We start from the raw sequence: 20,233 nt of genomic DNA, 5'->3' as shown, positions 1-20,233 counted from the left end.
GGACATCAATCTAGCATTTTTCCCTTTTTCTTCTAAAGTCCTCAATTTTCTCCTCCCATCAACATGCTATTATTTCTCCCAGCTTAAAAAACAAAACAAAAATAACTTTATTTAGCCCTACTCCCTCTGTGAACTACCCTTCACAACTATCCTCCCCTTTGCAGCAAAACTTCATGAAGGAGTTGCTATAACCCCTGTTTCTAGTTCCTCTCTTACCATTTTTAATTTTTTGTAAACTTTATTTTAGACATTCAGAAGTGTGCAGAAAATCCTAAGCGCTCAGTTAATTTTCACCAAGTGAACAATCCTGGTAACCAGCACCAGATCAAGAATTAGAAGATCATAAGCACCAATGACTTCCCTGGTGGTCCAATGCAGGAGGCACGGGTTTGATCCTTGGTTGGGGAATTAAGATCCCATGTGCCAGATGGCGCAGCCAAAAGACATTTTTTAAAAAGGAAGATGGTCATCAGCACCCTTGAAGCTCACTTCCTGATCCTTCCCACTCACCAACCCCAAGGTAACCACTATTCTTACTTCTAGCATCCTAGACTAATTTTCCCATTCTTGAACTTTATACAAATGATGTTATACTCCTTTGTATCTGGCTTCTTTCCCCTCTACATTTTATTTGTGAAATTAGTCCATGGTGTTATGAATAGCAATAGTCCACTCATTCTGACTGCTGTAGACCAGAGATTTGCAAACATTTTCTGTAAAGGACAAGATAGTAAATATTTGAGGCTTTGTGGATATAGGGTTTTAGTACAACTACTCAACTCTGCTGCTGCAGCCCGCTGAAGCAGCCATGGATATTATGTAAACAAATGGTTATGTCTCTGTCTCAGTGCAACTTGATTAAAAAAAAAAAAAAAAAGAAAAACCCTGTGCTGGATTTGACTCTAAGGTTGTAGCTTGCAGACCCCTTCTTAGTCTATAATATTCCCTTGGATGACTATGTTGTAATTTATCTACTCATTCTAATCTTGATGGATGTTTGTGGTAATTCCAAGTTTTGGTTATCCTATTTCATACTTCCTCTCTTCTTGTGCTTTTATTTTTTATTTTTTGTGTGCTTTTATTTTTTAATTAAAATATTATTTATTTATTTGGTTGCACCAGATTTTAGTTGCTGCATATCAGATCTTTCAGTTGTGGCATCTGAACTCTTAGTTGTGGCATGTAGGCTCTAGCTTCACTGATCAGGGATCGAACCCTGGCCCCCCTGCATTGGGAACTCAGAGTCTTAGCCACTGAAAGAAGTGGCTCTTCTTGAGCTTTTAAATCAACTTTATCGAGGTATAATTTATACATAATAAAATGCACCCATTTATTTGTACACATATTCCAATCCAGATTTTTCTCATCACTCCAGTAAAACATTTGTTAGCAAAATCACCAATAATCTCCATGTTGGTAAATCCAATGATCATTCCCAGTCCTCATCTTACTTGACTTTTCAACAGCATTTGACACAGTTGATGTCAGCTATGACATACATACTTCATGTCATGACAACTCCATGACATACTTTCTTCACTTGATTTCCAGAATTTAGCATTTAGGTTACTGGCCTACTCCTTGGACCTCTTCTCTATACATATCATTTCCTTTGTGATCTAATCCAGCCTTTGACTTTAAATATGTCTGTGCACTAGCAACTCCACATCTATTTCCATTTATCTCCAGCATTTTTCCTGTGACCTCCACAATTATACATCCAACAACTTGCCCCATATGCAGTCTTCTCCATCTTAATGGTTGCAGTCATCTGACTTGTCTTTTTCTTTCTTTCTTACATATCACATCTAATCCATAGCAATTCCAACTGTCTCTACCCTTAAATTCTACCCCAAATATTACTATTTCCCACCACCTCCACTCTTACAATCTGGTCCCTGCCAGCATCCTTTCTTCTTGATAACTGAATTGCATTCTATCTGGTTTTCCAATTTCTACTGTTAGAATCAACTTGCAACATAGCAGTCAAAGTGATCTGGTTATAACATAAGAGAGAACATGGCACTTCTTTGCTCAAAACTCTTCTAATAGAGTTCCATCTCATTCAGAGTAAAATCCTACAGTGTAAAAGTATCCTGACAGTGGCCTACACACTGTCACATGATCAGGTCCTTGTTACTTTTCTCCATCTTTCACAGTCCATCCTCCCTGCTCCACACCACCCCTCACCAACTGCTCTACCATCCTAGCTTCCTACTATTCTTCAAACATACTGAGCACACTCCTGCTTTACTGTTCCCTTTGCCTGCTATACTCTTTCCCCAGATGTCCATAAGGCCACTCCCTTCAACTCCTTCAAGTCTGCTCAAATGTTACCTTCTTAAGATGGTCTACCTTAACCATTCTATTTAAGATTGCAACCATCCCTCAGCACTTTCAATCCTTCTTATTCTGCTCTTCTTTCTTTTTCTATAACACTGAAAGCCTCTTCATCCACACCATATTATTTACTTATTAATAAATAAGTCTACTGCTATTCATCTATCTCCCCACACTAGAGTACAAGTCCCATGCAGGCATGAATCTTTGTTTTTCTCACTGATGTATTTCAATCTCCAAGAACAGTGCTTATCACACAGTAGGTATTCGATAAATATTTGCTGAATGAATGAATGAAAGATTAAGAAAATGGGTATTTATATTTCTTTCAAAAAAGCATTAGTCTTGTTTTTTTGGTGCAAATTCTCATCCTGGATTGAAAGCTAAAGGACTCATCTGTCAAGTTCCCAGAGAGTGGTTTGGCAATTATATCAACTACAAGCTGGTCCTCTTAGGTCGATAGACACCTGAGGCTATTTATTTTATTGGTGAAAGCTTGGTGTGAGAGCATTTTTGGTCCAGTTCACGAAAACAGCAGTGTTCTAACCAGCAGCTCCAATAAATCTTACACATTCTTGAGCCCATAAGTCCTGGCCTCCTGCCTCTCTACACATCCATTCATCCAACTAAGAAGAACCTCTTGTTGGAGCACACAGGGGCACTTGATTAGTATGAGCTATGGGAAGGAGCACAATCTTCTTTCCTTTCTGCCCTGGGGATAAGACTTTAGAGCAACCAACTCTTTGCTCAGGACACACAGACTGTGATGAGAAAGACTTTATGCCTCTTTCCACATATACCAGATGGTTTATGGCCCACTGTCCAGAAACAGATAAAGTTAATATACAGAGCCCTTCACTGGTATCATCTTATTCCAAGGCAAGTTGTGTTTACTTCTGGGACTGGCAGTTACTACATGGCCATCAGAGTCTATATAGAAATAGTAGGCTGAGAGATGGTTCATTCAAAATGATGTGTTTCCTAAAATAATTTTCTGATTCCAATCTTCCTATGCCTCTTGCTCATCAATTGCCCCAATAAATACACTAGCAGTTTCTTATAGCTGAGACTATGGCTTATCAATTTGGCTGCAAAGTATAGTAGTTAGGGGCATGAACTCTGAAACCAGTCTGTGTGGGTCAAGTCCTAGCATTAGAAACCAGCTGTATGGGCCTGGGAAACTTATTTAACATCTTTGTGCTTTTATTTTCTGGACTATTAAATACTAACACAGCCTGAAATTGTTGTAAGGATAAAATGTGTTGAAATATGCAAATCACTTAGTACAATACCAGATACATAGGAAGTATAATTGACATACATATATGTGTGTGTGTAATACACATAAAATATATCTATAAATACATGTATAATATAAATATATATTCTTAAATGTGTATATATATGTACATATACATGTGTGTATAATAATTTATAATTTAGAAGCATGTTGTGACTTGACAAGGTGACAGAAATTATCCTAGATTGTCTTTCAGTGTAACTTTTGCATTGGAATCAAGAATGAACCAGCTGTTTGGTTAAAAGACTCTAACAAAACAGTAAAGAGAAAGATCAGTGACTCTGTGTGTACACTTCGAGAACACATTTTTGCCTTCCAGCAGGACTGGGCCAGTCCCATGAAACAAGCTCTCCAGCAGACATTCTGGAAGGGAGACCTCAGGAAACTGGGGATTTTGTGTGACATCACCAAGGAGTGAAGGAGGAGAAGTAGTGGCAAAGTTTGGGACAAACTTTTAATTTGCACCCCCATCCTCCAAAATGAATATTAAATCTTTGTGATCATCATATTCATTCTTGAGTACTGTAAGCTTAGTCTTTATTCCCATCCATATGTTGAAGCCCTAAGATCCCAGTTTGATTATACTTGGAGATAGGGCTTTTAGGAGATAATTAAGGTTAAATGAGGTCATAGGTTGGGGTCATAATCTGACAGAATTCGGGCTCTTATAAGAAGAGGACTTCCCAGGTGGCTCAGTGGTAAAGAATCCACCTGCCAATGCAGGAAATGCAAGTTCCATCCCTGGGTTGGGAAGATTCTCCAGGGAAGATCCCCTGGAGAAGGAAATGACAACCCACTCCAGTATTCTTGCCTGGGAAATCCCATGGACAGAGGATCCTGGCAGGGTCACATGGGGTCCATGGGGTCACAAAGAGTCAGACACAACTTAGTAACTAAACAAGAACAACATATTGAGAAGGATAGAGGGGCTTCCCTGCTGGCTCAGTGGTAAAGACTCCGCCTGCCAATGCAGGGGACACAGGTTTGATCCCTGATCGGAGAGAATCCTACATGCCATGGAGCAACTAAGCGTGTGCACAACGACTGAGCCTGCGCTCTAGATCTTTTGCTCTGCAACAAGAGAAGCCACCTCAGTGAGAATCCCGGCCACCACAACTTGGGGGTAGCCCTCACTCACTACAACTAGGGAAAAGCCTGTGCAGCAACGAAGACCAAGCACAGCCGAAGACAAATAAAATTTTACAAAGAAAAAAAGAAGGATAGAGATCTCTCTCTCTCTCTCTGTGCACCCACCAAGGAAAGTCTTTGTGAGAACACAGCAAAGGAAGTGGTCCTGTGCAAACCAGGAAGAGAGCCCTCATTAGGAATTTAATAGGTCCACACCTTGGTCTTGGATTTCCCAGTCTCCAGAATTGTGAGAAATAAATTTTTGATGTTGAGGTCACATAGTCTATAGCTTTTTGTCATGGCAGCCCGAGCAGACTAAGACAGGTTGAAATAGGAAGCATGCCCAAATGGTCTCTGATGATGGAGGTTTAGTGCTGGGACTCCTGGAACAGCATGAGGAGCCCCCTGTCACCTGGGCAGCCATTCTTGGTCACAGAGCTTCCCAGACAGGGATGATCTATAGGCTCATGGAGAAATAAAACAAAGGCTCGGCATGGACTGGATTATTGCCTGCTCTGTAGCTCGTATTCACATTTCCTGGTTGAGTCCATTTGTCACTGTCCAATACACAGTGTCCTTCCTAGGCAGTTGGACACCAAGCTCTTTTTGGCCTCCTTCTGGCTAGCCCATTCCCATGGGACTTTGGCTCCAACCAAGTGTAGCCGGAGTAGTAGGGTTTGTTTCACCTGGCAAGAAATAGAACAGCTTTATGCAGAACAAACCGCAAATGGCCTATTTCTCAGACAGGGGCTGTGGGCTTAAAAGGCACTTAAGAGACTCAAGGGTTTCTTCTTAGTATAGAGCCTGGACCTTTCTATAACAGAGCTTGAACACCCCATCCTATAATACTTGTACGAGTTTTCCGGGACTGCTGTAAAAAGCAGCATAAACTGAGTGGCTTTAAACCAACATGAATTTATTCTCAACATGAATCAGCCATAGGTATACATATGTCCCCTCCACCTTGAACCTCCTTCCCATCTACCTCCCCATCCCACCCCTCTAGGTTGATACAGAGCCCCTGTTTGAGTTCCCTCATGTCGAGGTTTGACAGAGAACAACAAAATTCTGTAAAGCAATTATCCTTCAATTAAAAAACAAATAAATTAGAAAAAACATTTATTCTCTCACCGTTCTGGAGGCCAGAAGTCTGAAATCAAGGTGTCAGCAGGGCCACACTCCCTTTGAAGGATCTCAGGAAGAATTTCTTTGTTTCTTCAACCTTTTGGTGGTCTCAGGCATTCCTTGGCCTGTGGCAGCGTAACTCTAGTCTCTGCCCATCTTCATCTCAACATGGACTTCTCTGTGTGCATTTCTTTTGTCCTCTTGTATTCTCATGAAAACCCCGGTCACCACTATTATCTAGCACAAAAACCTCATCTTAACTAATTATATCTTCAAAGATCCTATTTCCATATAAGGACACGTTCTGAAGTTCTGGGTAGGTGTGATTTTTTTTTTTTGGAGGGGGGAGCTATTCAATCCACTATGTTGCTTTAGCTAAGATTCTTTAGTTGCAAATTAAAAAAAAAAAAAACGCTTAAGCCGTATTATGTAAAAAAAAAAAAAAAAAGGTTTTATCTGTAGAACACAGGACTGTTTTACAGAAACAGTAAAATAGTCAGGCCACAGGAGGAAGATCCCAGAGCTGTACAGCTATCAGAAGTATTAACCTCTCTCTTCTCATTGCAGTTTTTCCCTTCCTATCAGCCTTATTCTCTCTCTAGACAAGCTTTCTCTACATCTTCATACTCTCAGCAGGCAGCCTATGGCCAACCTAGTACGCCCGAGTTGACATTTCTGTTCAGATGACCATTTCTAATTGGATAATCTTGGTTACAATTCTAAATTCTCAGAAGAGAGAATCTAATGGGTCCATCTAGGATTCAGTGTTCAATCCTGATCCGATCAATTGTAGGTAGTGGGTGGAGTGATGTGACAAATCCAACATGGGGAGTGGAATCATCCTGCTGGATGGTCAGGTGATGCTTTCAAACTGTGGTGCTAGAGACGACTCTTGAGAGTCCCCTTGGACAGCAAGGAAAGCAAACCAGTCAATCCTAAAGGAAATCAGTCCTGAATATTCATTGGAAGGACTGATGCTGAACTGAAGCTCCAATACTTTGGCCCCCTGATGTGAAGAGCCGACTCATTGGAAAAGACCCTGAAATGCTGGGAAAGCTTGCGGGCAGGAGAAGAAGGGGGCAAGAGAGGGCGAGATGGTTGGATGGCACCATCGACTGAATGGACATGAGTTTGAGCAAACTCCAAGAGATAGTGAAGGACAGGGAAGCATGGCATGTTGCAGTCCATGGGGTTACAAAGAGTTGGACATGACTGAGTGATTGAACAATGACAAAGAGAAAGAAAAGTCTTTGGGCGCTGGGTAGAAAGCACAGAATAAGTCTGTACTTATGCTTCATAGCATTTAACAGCATACAGAGTGTTTTCATGTATACTCAAATCCGATTTGTGCAAGTTCATCTGAAATAGGCATAACTGGCATTCTGCCCATTTTACAGATGTAGAAACTGACACGGAGAGATGAGATGACTAGTGCATAGAGATGGTCAGTGTCAAAGACCAGACACAATATTATGTTGTCTGACTCCTGGCCTGGCTCTTCATCTCACCACACAAGACAGAAATGTAACTGACTTTGTAGTTTTTATTGCAACCAAATACCACTTATGCATAGTTATTATCCAAAATGTACTTTCAAAAGTAAAAATTTAATAGTCTGATGTTCACAGCCATTCTACCCTTGCTTTATTCATCTGAAGTTTTCCCCACTTCTCATTTTCCTTCTTATTTTCCAGTCCACAGTCTCTTCACAATTCTAACCCTCTCCACATTATTATTCTCAGAAAGTTTTCACTAGGATTTATATACTAAAAGAAAAATGGAAATCATCTTTCTTTTAGCATTTGAACTCAAATCCCTCCTTTGCATTTTAGAATTCCCTTCTTACTGGCATCCAATCAATTCACAGTGTTTGGGGAAATGGGGCTGTTATGGGATGTAACATTTACAAAGGTGTAAACCTTTGAAATCCTTTTATTTGCCTGATATTTTCTCTGAGGCTTGCCTTCCACAGTCACTGGTTCAGGCCCTCTCTTCTCATTTTCTCACTCACTGGATTCCCCAATCCGACAGCCTCTTAGTGAGTGGTTTTGCCTACTGTTCACTCTTAATTACCTTCTTTAATTCCCTTGAACTTTCTATTTCTGTTTTATATTCACCTTCTTTCCATTAACTCAGGAAAAAAATCTTTCCTGCTCTCCTTAGAGGTAAGAGTTTTCTCTCCTAAAGCTTCCTAAGGCCATTAACCTCACTGAAGTTCTTCTTTCTAACAATTAAACATTTTTTCACCCCAACAACTTTATTTTCTTTAGTTTGCATTTTCAGCTTCTAATTTTTTTTTCCCCTAGGAGAAAATAAATAAATAAGCCAACAACCCAAGCCTTTGACAGGTCTTGCTGCCCTTTCAGTCTTTGTCATACATACATATTTAAGAAATCAGACTTCTTAAATAATCGGTGTTTGCCCACTATCTTCATCTTGCCCTCCTCATCCCTTCCCTTTTTTCAGTCTGATATCCCTCTCCACCACTTTGTTGAAACTTCATTTCTCTTTTATTGAATGTCCTCCATTCCTCTCCTCACTGACCATGTTTTCATTTAAATAGTCAAACATAATAGCTGCTTTAACATTCTTGTCTGTGAATTCTATGCATCTCTATCATTCCTGGGTCTGTTTCTTTTGAGCAATTTTTCTCCTGGTTATAGGTCACATATTTCTGCTTCTTGGCATGTTTAGTAATATCTTACTGGATATTGTGCATTTTACACTGTTGAGTGTCTAGATTTTGTTGCTTTTCCTTAAAGATTTGTGTTTTATTGTGACAGGTAGTAAAGGGTACTTGATCCTTTGGGGGCTTGCTTTTAAGCCTTTTTAGGGCAGATATAAAGTAGCCTTTCTTCCAGGACTAGTTTAGTAAGACTCCTAAAGCATGGCCTTTCTCTAGTCACTATTGAATGTTCCTAGTGATCATCGAGAACACTCCTCTCTGGCTAGTCAGAACTTGTGTAAGCTCAGAAACTGTTCAGCTCACAGCTCCTAAAACTCTTTACCAAACTATGGAGTTTCACTGTATTCAGCAAAGATTCAAAATGAGCCTATACAGATTTCTGGAACTTTCTTTCTAGGTAGCTTCCTCCTCCCTGCAACTCTGCCCTACAGCTTCCATCAGCTTTAGGTATCCTGAACTCCGACCTTTGCCTCCTCAATTCAAGACAATCATTGTGGTTTATAGGGGTTCCCTACTCCATTCCATGGCCAGGCATTTGTCTCAGGGCAGAAAGTCAGGGTCATCTTAGGGCCATCTTTTCTCAGGGGTCACGGTCCCACAATGCCTGTTGTACAAAGTCTGAGAACAGTTGTTTCATATATTTTTTTCCATTTTCCAGCTGTTCAAGATTAATTCCAGTTTCAATGATTTCATTTGGTCAGAAGTTGAAGTGTCTGAAATTTCTCTTTTGAAGAACAGCGGTGATTGCTTCTAAGTAATTCCAAAATCTTTTCCTTATTCCTCTTGTTTCTGGGGCAATATTTAAGTCACTGTCTTCTTAAAATTCTCCTCCCTTAAACCATCCTATCTCCCTGATCATTCCTTCCCTATTTCTCTTCTCCAGAGGGCCTTGTGATTAGGCAAACACAATTATAAAACAGATCATAGATCAAACTGGAAATTGCCAGTTTGATCAGGGAACATGGCTGCAGGAGCCTAGGCAGTTGATCTCTAGGCAAATTCCCACAGGGAGCATCTAATAAACATTTGCTGATTGATTTTGGGTCTACTGTACCCTTATCCATTAGTAGGACAGTTAAGAGTTGACTGTGTTTCCCATGTACATATTTCAGTATGAGTGCTCTTATTTTCCAATGTCTTTTGGGGGAGTTTTGAAAATTTTTCTAGTCTCAAGAAAATATGGTTGAGTAATTTGAAACTCAAATTCAAATGATCAAGAATGTAATCTTTGCTAGATTTATCATGTCCTGTATCTGTTTTGTTTTTCTTGATGGGTCCATTTCAACTTGTGCAACTCTGTCGGTCCTTTCCAGAGCAGACTCAGTTTTTCCTTCTGAGAAAATACGTGTTTCTGTTCTGCGTAGTTTAGCAGTATGCTAACATTTTGGTTAACACTTTGTTTCTTATCTTGGATAAAATTATTGTAGGTTAACATACTCAATTATGTCTTTCATTTATCCTGGTTAATGATTCCAGACCCCTACAGGTAGAGGTATTTATGCATTCAAGATGATTATGCTGTCACTGAGATTGAAGCCTCATTTTCCCCCTTAAGGCTATTTTTATTAATTATATATAACTCCTACACATGTTCAATAGAAGTCAATTTAACTGCATCAAAAAGTTGTCTGTGATTAATAGAATAATGCTTAAAAAATAATATAGTATCCACATCTGTCAAAAGAAAATAATTTGGATATTACAATCACTTGCTATAGCTTTCATTAATATTAGATGACATTAAGATAACCAAACATCAAACAAAGGATAATTATGTATCTTTCAATTATTTTTCCAACCCTCTTTAAAGGAACTTGCCAAACAGGCTTGATGCCTTGAGAAGTAATGCCACTTAAAAAAATCATTGTCGAGTTCAAACTGACAATTTAATGTTTAAAGTCAAGGACAGTTAAATATTTACTTATCCTAGGAGTTCATTTACTGCCCTTGAGACCTTGTTTCCCCTCCTTTAAGAGTGTTTAAAAAATGGAGAGGCAGATTTTTGATAAATGTCCCTCAAAGATAATAATTTACTTAAAAAGCTTTAAAAAAATCAGGTGCATCCTTGCCTATGTTTGAAAGAGAATTCAAACTCAAGTGGCATCCACAAATATACAATATATGTATTTCAAATATACTATAAGAAAACTGATTCTGAATAATAGAATCTTTGTCTTACCCTAGAAAACTGAAGTTGAGGAAAGGGTATATGCTAACTAAGTGGAAATAAGGGAATACAATTCCAGAGCAGCGTGAGTGAATAAAATGGAAGTTGATCAGGGATAGAGAAATAGCAAATGCAAAGTCGTCCTTTAGGGAATTGGCTCTGGTTTCCCCAGAAAACAGTGTGTTCCTTGGTCAAGCCATTTGGAATCATGGTGCCCAGAGTGGTCCATCGAGGTGGAAGGGGAAAAGGAAAGGAGTGCTGGCTCCTGTTTTTCTTCAATCAAACTAGACCACACAGACCTCAAAATGATTGCTGAAGCTCCAATCATTACATCTCCACAGAGCAACATCCAGAAACAGAGGAAGGAAAGAGACGATAGAAACTTTCTTCTCAAGCATTTCCTTCTTTTCAAACAATTCTTTCTTAGAGGCTCCTTGTATGCATCCTTTTATACCCTATTAACCTAAAGTGAGTTGCACATCCCAACTTAGATCAATCAGTAAATGCTGCTGTGTTTAAAACAGATGACCAACAAGGTCCTACTGTATAGCACAGGGAAATCTGCTCAATGTTAGGTGGCAGCTCGGATGGAAGGGCAGTATGGGCGAGAATGGATACATGTATATGTATGGCTGAAACTCTTTGCTGTCCACCTGAACTATCACAACGCTGTTAATCGGCTGTTGTTGTTCAGTCACCAAGTCGTGTCCAACTCTCTGGGACCCCATGGACAGCAGCACACCAGGCTTCCCTCTTCCTCACCATCTCCTGGAGTTTGCCCAAGCTTATGTCAATTGAATTGGTGATGCCATCCAACCATCTCATCCTCTGTCACCCTCTTCTCCTTCTGCCTTCAATCTTTCCCAGCATCAGGGTCTTTTCCAACGAGCCAGCTCTTTGCAGCAGGTGGCCAAAGTATTGGAGCTTCAGTTTCAGCATCAGTCCTTCCAATAAGTATTTAGGGTTGATTTCCTTTAGGATTAACTGGTTTGATCTCCTTGCTGTCCAAGAGACACTCAAGAGTCTTCTCTAGCACCACAGTTTGAAAGCATCAATTGGAGTAATTGGCTGTACTCTCATATAAAATAAAAAGTTTAAAAAAATCAGTGGATGGAGAGACAGAAATTGTCATTATTAACTCCAATCAATCAAGATATATCCTCCATGGCTGAGTATTTTTTGCACATACTTAACTGCAGATCAAAATTGGCCTCCTTCTTGACCTTCTTGCTTCTAGCCAGTATGCTCTTTCTAACAAACATGTTGATGATGTGACTGTCATGCTTGACATTCTTCTAGGGCTTTTCCTCATCTATAGGCAAGTCCAGGTTCCATGACCATTCATATTTCTTCATGTTAACTCATCAATTTCATCTCCTCTCACTCTGCAAAGGGCACTGTGTTTCAGACACATGGAATTAGCTGGAGTTCCCAGGGTACATCATGCCTGTTGTTACCTCCTGTTTTCTATACTATCTCTTCTGACTTTCCCCATTGTCTTCATAGCAACTACAACTTAACTTTCAAACATAGACTTAAATGTACCCTCCTCAGAAAGCCTGCCAAGACATTCCTCCTTTTCTCTCAATAGCATCACTTTTATGACATTGATAGCCTTGTGATAATAATGTATTTCTTCCTCTACCCACTTAATCTGACTGGAAATCCCCAGGGCTTATCTCAGCACCCAGAATGCAGAAGCCACTTGAAACATCTTATTAAATGGAAGATTCCTGTAGATATATGTGATCAATCTCAACCAGGTCTTTATTTGTTTAATTTGTCACTTGGTGAAGCCTGACACCAGGGACTATCACAAACACTCCCCACTCTCCCAGGGCCCAAGTGTAGTCTTCACTTCCCTCATCCTCAACAGGTAAATCTCTATTTCTTAGAGTCCATATATGACATGAAGTTCAAAGTTTTTAATCTTCCCTCATTTGCCTCAACCTCCATTCCCAACATTAACATTTCTCTGTTTTCACTCTCTTCATCGCTGTCACCTGAAAGGAAAAGGTGTCTGTTTTGCCTAAAGATCTCATGCCTCTGACCTGCTCCTTGGACTTCTTGCTCCAGAATCTTTAATCGTCCCTTTGACACCAGCTAGCACTCCAGTTTCTAAGTCACCCATCAGACTGGTTACTCTTGCACTGCCTTATGTACAGAAGACTCCTGTCCTGTGGTCAGTGCCTTCAAACCTAGTAGAGCTTGCTAGAACTGGTGGCTCAGGAACCAGATGCAATTGATAGAAAAATTTCACTTGACTCCCACAGAGTTTTTCCATTTGGAAAATTTAATTAAAAAAAAATAAGGCTTTTGGTCTTCTCTGTAAAGATCAGACAGCTGGCTGCCCTGGGCCAGCCTTTCCACATGGCAACAATGGTCTAGGCACAGCTGCTGTGGATGGGGCATGTGATCATTAGGTCATCATAGTCTCCTCTGACTCTCTTTGCTCACCTGCCAGGGCTTACCTGGTGGCTCAGATGGTAAAGAATCCACCTGAAATGCAGGAGAACTGGAATCGATCCCTGGGTCAGGAAGATCCCCTGGAGAAAGGAAAGGGTACCCACTCCCATATTCTTGCCTGGAGAATTCCATGGACAGGAGAGCCTGGCAGGCTACAGTTTATGGGGTTGTGGAGTCCAACATGACTGAAGTGACTTAGTACACACAGTATATCACCTGCCAGGTCCTTATAAGCATTTGAGTTTGCAGTCCCTTGAGTTTGATTTTGTCCCTGTCTTTCACCTGGAATTTCCCTCTTGAAAGGAAGGGATTTTCCTGGTGATCTGCTAGTGATGAGATACAGCAGTGGATTCTCCATCCTCATTGTCCTTGAAGTTTCTACATCTCTCTATCCTCTCAAGAGACCACATCCAGTTTGGCTTCCTTAGCACATAAGCTCCTGGTTCTATTAGCTCCATAATGCCAATTTTGCTGGCTATTTTATTTCCACCCCCAACATGAAAGCTTTTCCTAAAATTCCTATTGTTTTCTATCCAGGGCCCCTTTCATCTCCAAGGGTTCATCAAGTCACGTGACTTTTGTCATCTATCCCTTTAATGTGAAGAGCTGCCAAATATCTCTCTAACATCTCTTTCTCATATTCTTTTCACAGATCTCCAATGATCTGCTGGAAACATCCCCAGGATGTATTTTCAGCATCTCAGTTTTAATACATCTGAAACACAATTCATTATCTTGCCTTCCACCCCTCCTTCCAACTACCCAGGTGCTTAATTAACTATTGATGGAGTTTTCATGGCAATGCAGTTTGCAAATCACTCCACCCCTTTCCTTTGATATCCAAAGCATTTCTTCAGGTCCTCAAAACTTCTGGCCTCCCAACTGGCCTCCCTGCCTCCTGCCGCTCATTCCTATCTCATTCCTTACACCCTGGCAAAATCATCCTTCTGAAACAGTGCTGTGACTATGCCCTTCTACTGTTCTGCATTCAGTAGCTGAAAGAATGAAACATGCAGTTAGTCAAGGTTCCTGTCCACATCCTTCTCAGCAATCCAGTTATATTTAAATCTCAAAGCAATGACAGTCCATCCTCCCCACAACCATGCTTGGTAGATCAGAAACTTTTAGTAGTTGCCATCTTTTGAAAAAGAAAATCTAAAGCATGACTTTCAACCATTCAAACTCAATTAGGTTTCCAACCTTACCTCCCAACCGCTTCCTGACACCTACCTAATGTCACCTGGACAACCTGAAATTCACCAGACAACTTGAAGATACCTCATGCTTTCTCCCTTTGCTGATGCAGGTCCATTGTTTGTAAGGTTCTCCCCACATCTTTCCAGGCCCATCTCATACTTTTCACTGATAATGCCACCTGTCACATACATTCTTACTTTGTATTTATGGCCAGGTCTTCTCTGATGCACTGTCTTGTACGCTCCTTGAGAGCATCTTTCATCCCAATGGAGGAGTATTTGGCACATGGCACCATTTCAATCAACAAGCATTTAGACAAGTTTTCTGTAACAGCAGACATTGAGCCAGATGCTGGCATACAAATGTGGACAAGGCACAGCCCCAGCCCTGATGGATTTCTCAAGTCTGATGAGCACAGTAGAGGTACACGCAAAGGAAGGAGGGATTTATTCATGGAGGGATGACTAAGAATGGGAAAGTGAGGCCTCACAGGATATGATACTTGAATTGAGCACCAAAAAAAAGAATAGTTAGAGAGGTAGGTGGGAGAAATGTTTGCAGTGAAAGTTAGCTGAGTTCAGTCACTAGGTCGTGTCTGACTCTTGAGATCCCATGGACTGTAGCCCACCAGGCTTCTCTGTCCATGGAATTCTCCAGGCAAGAATACTGGAGTGGGTGGCCATTTCCTCCTTCAGAGGCTCTTCCTGACGCAGGGATCAAACCCTGGTCTCCTGCATTGCAGGCAGATTCTTTACTGACTGAGCTACAAGGGAAGTGAAACTTAGGTCAGCCATATTTAAAACTTATTGGCAATGATGATGCTGTTAAGGTAGCAAGATTGAAGGGTTAGCCCAAATATATTTAGATTATGTGGGTTGTACTTAGATATGAAACAGATGAACCAGAGTTAAATGTCACTCAAGAATGGATTCTATCAAGGGAAATATGTGGAGGAAAAACCAACTGAAGTCACTCTAATTCTTGGTTGTTGACTCCCTCCAACACATACATCACTTTACTGATAGATATGTATTTTAGATCAGCAGTTATTTATTATTGACACTTTAAAAAGAGGGATGCTGCTGCTACTGCTGCTAAGTCGCTTCAGTCGTGTCCGACTCTATGTGACCCCATAGACGGCCTCCTACCAGGCTCCTCTGTACTTGGGATTCTCCAGACAAGAACACTGGAGTGGGTTGCCATTTCCTTCTCCAATGCATGAAAGTGAAAAGTGAAAGTGAAGTCGCTCAGTCGTGTCCGACTCTTAGAGACCTCATGGACTGCAGCCTACCAGGCTCCCCCGTCCATGGGATTTTCCAGGCAAGAGTACTAGAGTGCCATTGCCTTCCCTGAAAAAGAGGGATCGAGAATTGTCAATCAAGATTTGGTGCAGATCAGAAAACAAGTAAAATGCCTTATACAAATTGCAAACAGAGTATCTATAGTCCAAAACTGAATTAGATTTTGGAAGTCTTCTGTCCTCCAAACAGGACTAGAACAGCATTATCACCTGCCAAGGCTGAAGTCACTGCTAATATGGCTTCCTAATGCAAGAGAATCACCAGAAACGTTTTCAGAATGACCTTTGATTTCTTCACTAGAATACACAGCTTTATTTGACTAAGATAAACAAAAAAAGTCAGAAACTTTAAACATAACTGACTTTACTTGACCATCTTAACTGACATCTCTTTCTATATGAGAAAAGATTCCCCATCAGCACTTTTTAAAAGGGACATCTGGCTTCAAAGCTTTTACTGTTTTTTTTTTTTTTTTTTCTATTGCAAAAATATTAAGTAAAGTATTTCTGGGGAGGCATGCAACAAAAATGCCAGCATCAAACTAAGCCCTGCTGATTTGCACTGGGACTGTTTCCACAATAACAAGTGGTTGCTGTTATTTTTACAGAGACGCCAATAAATAAACAGTCCTAGAAACAGCACATGGACAATGATTGATAAAATGAAATAGTTCCCCTCTTTAAAGCTAGTCCTAAAACATCACAGCATTCCTAGTGGAGAACACAGTAATTGGACTTGAAAAGCAAAGAATTTAGTCACAGAAGTTTTAGCCTCCCACCCACGCAGCCTTTATGCTTTAGTAGTTGGTCATCCTTTCTCATCTGCTCCAAAGCTTCGAAGGTATTCAGCCAAGATCTGATAATTCAGCCCTGATCAAACTAGGATCTAACCTTCCATCTCCCACCGAGTGTATTCTTACCATCAAAATTAAGCAATGGAAGTCGGTCACTACACATAGCCCTGAGAGGGGAGTGGACTGTCATAGGTACCTTGTGATATTGAGTCCAGACCTTTTGGCGAAGCCTGCCTAGGTCATCTGATGGTGGTGGGAGGGTTGCAGGGAGGTGGGCAGGGAATGTGACCCACAGTGTGTATCGAGCTGCCCTTTGAACCACATCAATAGAAATCTTTCCTTACTTGTGATAAGTGCCTCCACACACTGATAAGCACCATTTGGAAATCTTCACCACTCTGATAAACATCACAAGGCCACTGTGAGTGTTACTGCATTCTGGGTCTTTCTCTGGGATCAGAAATCACTTTGCAATAAGCCTTTCCGGCAAACTCCAGTTCCCTAGCTAGAAGACTGTAAATATAACAATCCAGAGAATTTCTTCTTCTTTTTTTCTTCCATTGCTTGCTAGATAGCAAATTAAACACACCAGAGGATTGAAAAACCTTAAAATTGTTTGTTGTCACGTTGTTTTACTGGCAGGAGAACAGCTGATTACCCAGTTGAATTCTTTGTCCCTGTTTGCTCTTTGAAGCACAGTGTACAGGTGAGGCTTAGCGGGGGCATCCTTAAGATTGCATGGAAACTGGATGCACTCTTCTTTCACTGCTGGGCGGACTGACTGAGGCCTGGAAGGTGCCAGGACTGGAGGATCGGACTGCCTTTGGCTTCTAAGGCTGGTGTAATGGCTCTGTTCTCACAGAAGTGCTGACAGAACATGACAAATAGAAAACAGATGTGAACTGACCTTCCAAAAATGTATTTCAAGGCTTCTTAATCTTCGCAGGAATCTTTCAGAGTGAGAGGTGCCACCTCCAGGCAGGGATGCACATGACATTGAAAGAAGGGCTGCTGCTCCTGCCTGGGGCCCCCAGCCAGTCCCCCTCCCCTCTCTCACCCCTTCCTTCCTGCACTGACTTTCAGACATCTTTCCCCTCACAGTCTGTTTCATCTATGGCCATCTCCTGGCCCCCGCGCTGTTCCCCCACTTGTCCCCCCAACACATAAGATCTTGGCTTTTATAGATATACCACCTTTTACCAAGCACTGAGGCCACTCCACTTTACCAAGCACTGAGGCCACTCCACTTTACCAAGCACTGAGGCCACTCCACTCCCAATTTTGCTTTGAAACCATCACTGTCACTGGTCCATTACTAGCTTTATGTATTTTTGTGACACTAAATGTTGGTTTGGAACCACTGAGTACACAGGACTTTTGTCCACTTAGAAATCCTGGAATAGAGGGGTACAAAGGCCAGCTGGGGAAACAAGTTCTCCTGTCCCTCCCTTACTGCCTTCAGGGCCCCTGGCTCTGAGGGCAAAGTACCACTCCTTGTGCACGTGATGCGGGCTTGAACCATGCATGATTCTATGGGTTTTGAATCGCTCTGCTTATGCTCTTCATGGACATCTGTCTGCATCCTGCAGGAATCTGGGTGGGATTTCCCAAAATTTTGCCCTTCTAAGAGCTACAATACTTAGTCAAAGACCTTTATTCCTTGACAAGTTGTTGATATCTCACAAAACACTTTATGGCAACATTGTCCCTGAGAAAGAAAGTCACGTAAATTCATTCCCAGTGACGCTGAAGAGCAATCAACTGCATCACCCTGGTTAATCCCAAGCTAGTCTGGCTTCAAAGTCTGGTCACTTCTCAGTGGCCCAAGCTAGCTCTGACCCTGGAAATCTGGGGCATTATCTGCTCAAGAAGTCAGTGCATTCTCCCACTTTTAGACATCATGTGCCAAGACATTCCTATCTTATTTTGAAGTAAACCAAATAGAAAGTTCTGGACAGAAGTGGATTGAGTTTGTGGAACTCAAACATTTGAATCTTTTTCTATTCCAGTATCACTTAAGACTAAATCATTTGTTCAATTTGTAGGACAATCAAAAATGCACTGTTTATTAGAATATACCAGACTTCCATGGTACATTGGATAGGTACAGTTCAGTTCAGTTCAGTCGCTCAGTCATGTCTCACTCTTTGTAACCCTATGAATCACAGCATGCCAGGCCTCCCTGTCCATCACCAACTCCCGGAGTTCACTCAAACTCACGTCCATCGAGTCAGTGATGCCATCCAGCCATCTCATCCTCTGTCGTCCCCCTCTCCTCCTGCCCCCAATCCCTCCCAGCATCAGAGTCTTTTCCAATGAGTCAACTCTTCGCATGACGTGGCCAAAGTTTTGGATTTTCAGCTTCAGCATCATTCCTTCCAATGAACACCCAGGACTGATCTTCTTTAGGATGGACTGGTTGGATCTCCTTGTAGTCCAAGGGACTCTCAAGAGTCTTCTCCAACACCGCAGTTCAAAAGCATCAATTCTTCGGTGCTCAGCTTTCTTCACAGTCCAACTCACACATCCATACATAACTACTGGAAAAACCATAGCCTTGACTAGACGGACCTTTGTTGGCAAAGTAATGTCTCTGCTTTTGAATATGCTATCTAGGTTGGTCATAAATTTCCTTCCAAGGAGTAAGCGTCTTTTAATTTCATAGCTGCAATCACCATCTGCAGTGAACTTGGAGCCCCCCAAAATAAAGGATAGGTACAGTGGAGAGGAATTCCGGGATCACTTCACAAGTCAAAAAAACAAAAATCTAAACAACAATGGTATTTTCTTTTTTGTGGTGGGGGAAGGGGGTTGGTTTTGCTGGGTCGTCGCTGCACGCAGGCTTTCTCTAGCTGGGGAGAGCGAGGGCTTCTCTCTAGCTGCAGTGCAAGGGCTTCTAATTGCAGTGGCTTGTCTTGTGGAGTATGGGCTCTAGGCGCATGGGCTCCAGTAGTTTGACTTGTGAAGTGACACTCTTTGAGGAACACTCATGAGAAGAACTTCATGCTCAGATGTGAATTGGATGGGAAACGAGTCCTTTGGTTGTTGTTGTTTTTTTAATTAATTTATTTGGCTGTGGGTCTTAGTTGCAGCCCCTGGGATCTTCATGGCACTGCTCGGGCTTCTCTCTAACTGCAGTATTTTGGCTTAGTTCACTGCAGCATGTGGGATCCTAGATCCCAGACCAGGGATTGAACCTGTGCTCCTTGCACTGGAAGGTGGATTCTCAACCACTGGACCACCAGGGAAGTCTCTGAGCACTACTGATTTAAATGAGATTGCATAGCAGGGATCACATCTGGATAAGGTATTAAAGAAACTGTATAGATAACTTGTTTGTTAATGTGTAGGAATAGCTGGAAAAGAAGATTGATAATGGAAAACTCCATTTACCTAACTTTATAATGCATCCCACCTCTAACAAAATGAATCAGCTTCAGTGTCACTTTCTCCTTTCATCCTTTCGTATGTCCCGATCCCCCTTTTATATAACATCCCCATCATGCCCACCATCTCTAAGGGAGGCAGTCTGCAGCCCAACCCCATGAGTTTGAATTCTTATTTTGCCTGATTGTGCAAGTTCGGGCTACTCACTTACCCTCTCAGTGTTTGACTTTCCTCACCTTTAAATGGGGACAACAGTGGCACCTGAGCTCTCGAGGTACATCTGTATTAACTGAGAAAATACCTCTCGAGAGCTTATAGCCAACCTGACTTGCAGCAAGCCCTC

The sequence above is a fragment of the Bubalus bubalis genome, chromosome 4 (assembly GCF_019923935.1).
Source record: "Bubalus bubalis isolate 160015118507 breed Murrah chromosome 4, NDDB_SH_1, whole genome shotgun sequence".
Lineage (NCBI taxonomy): Eukaryota > Metazoa > Chordata > Mammalia > Artiodactyla > Bovidae > Bubalus > Bubalus bubalis.
This window is presented reverse-complemented; position numbering follows the sequence as displayed.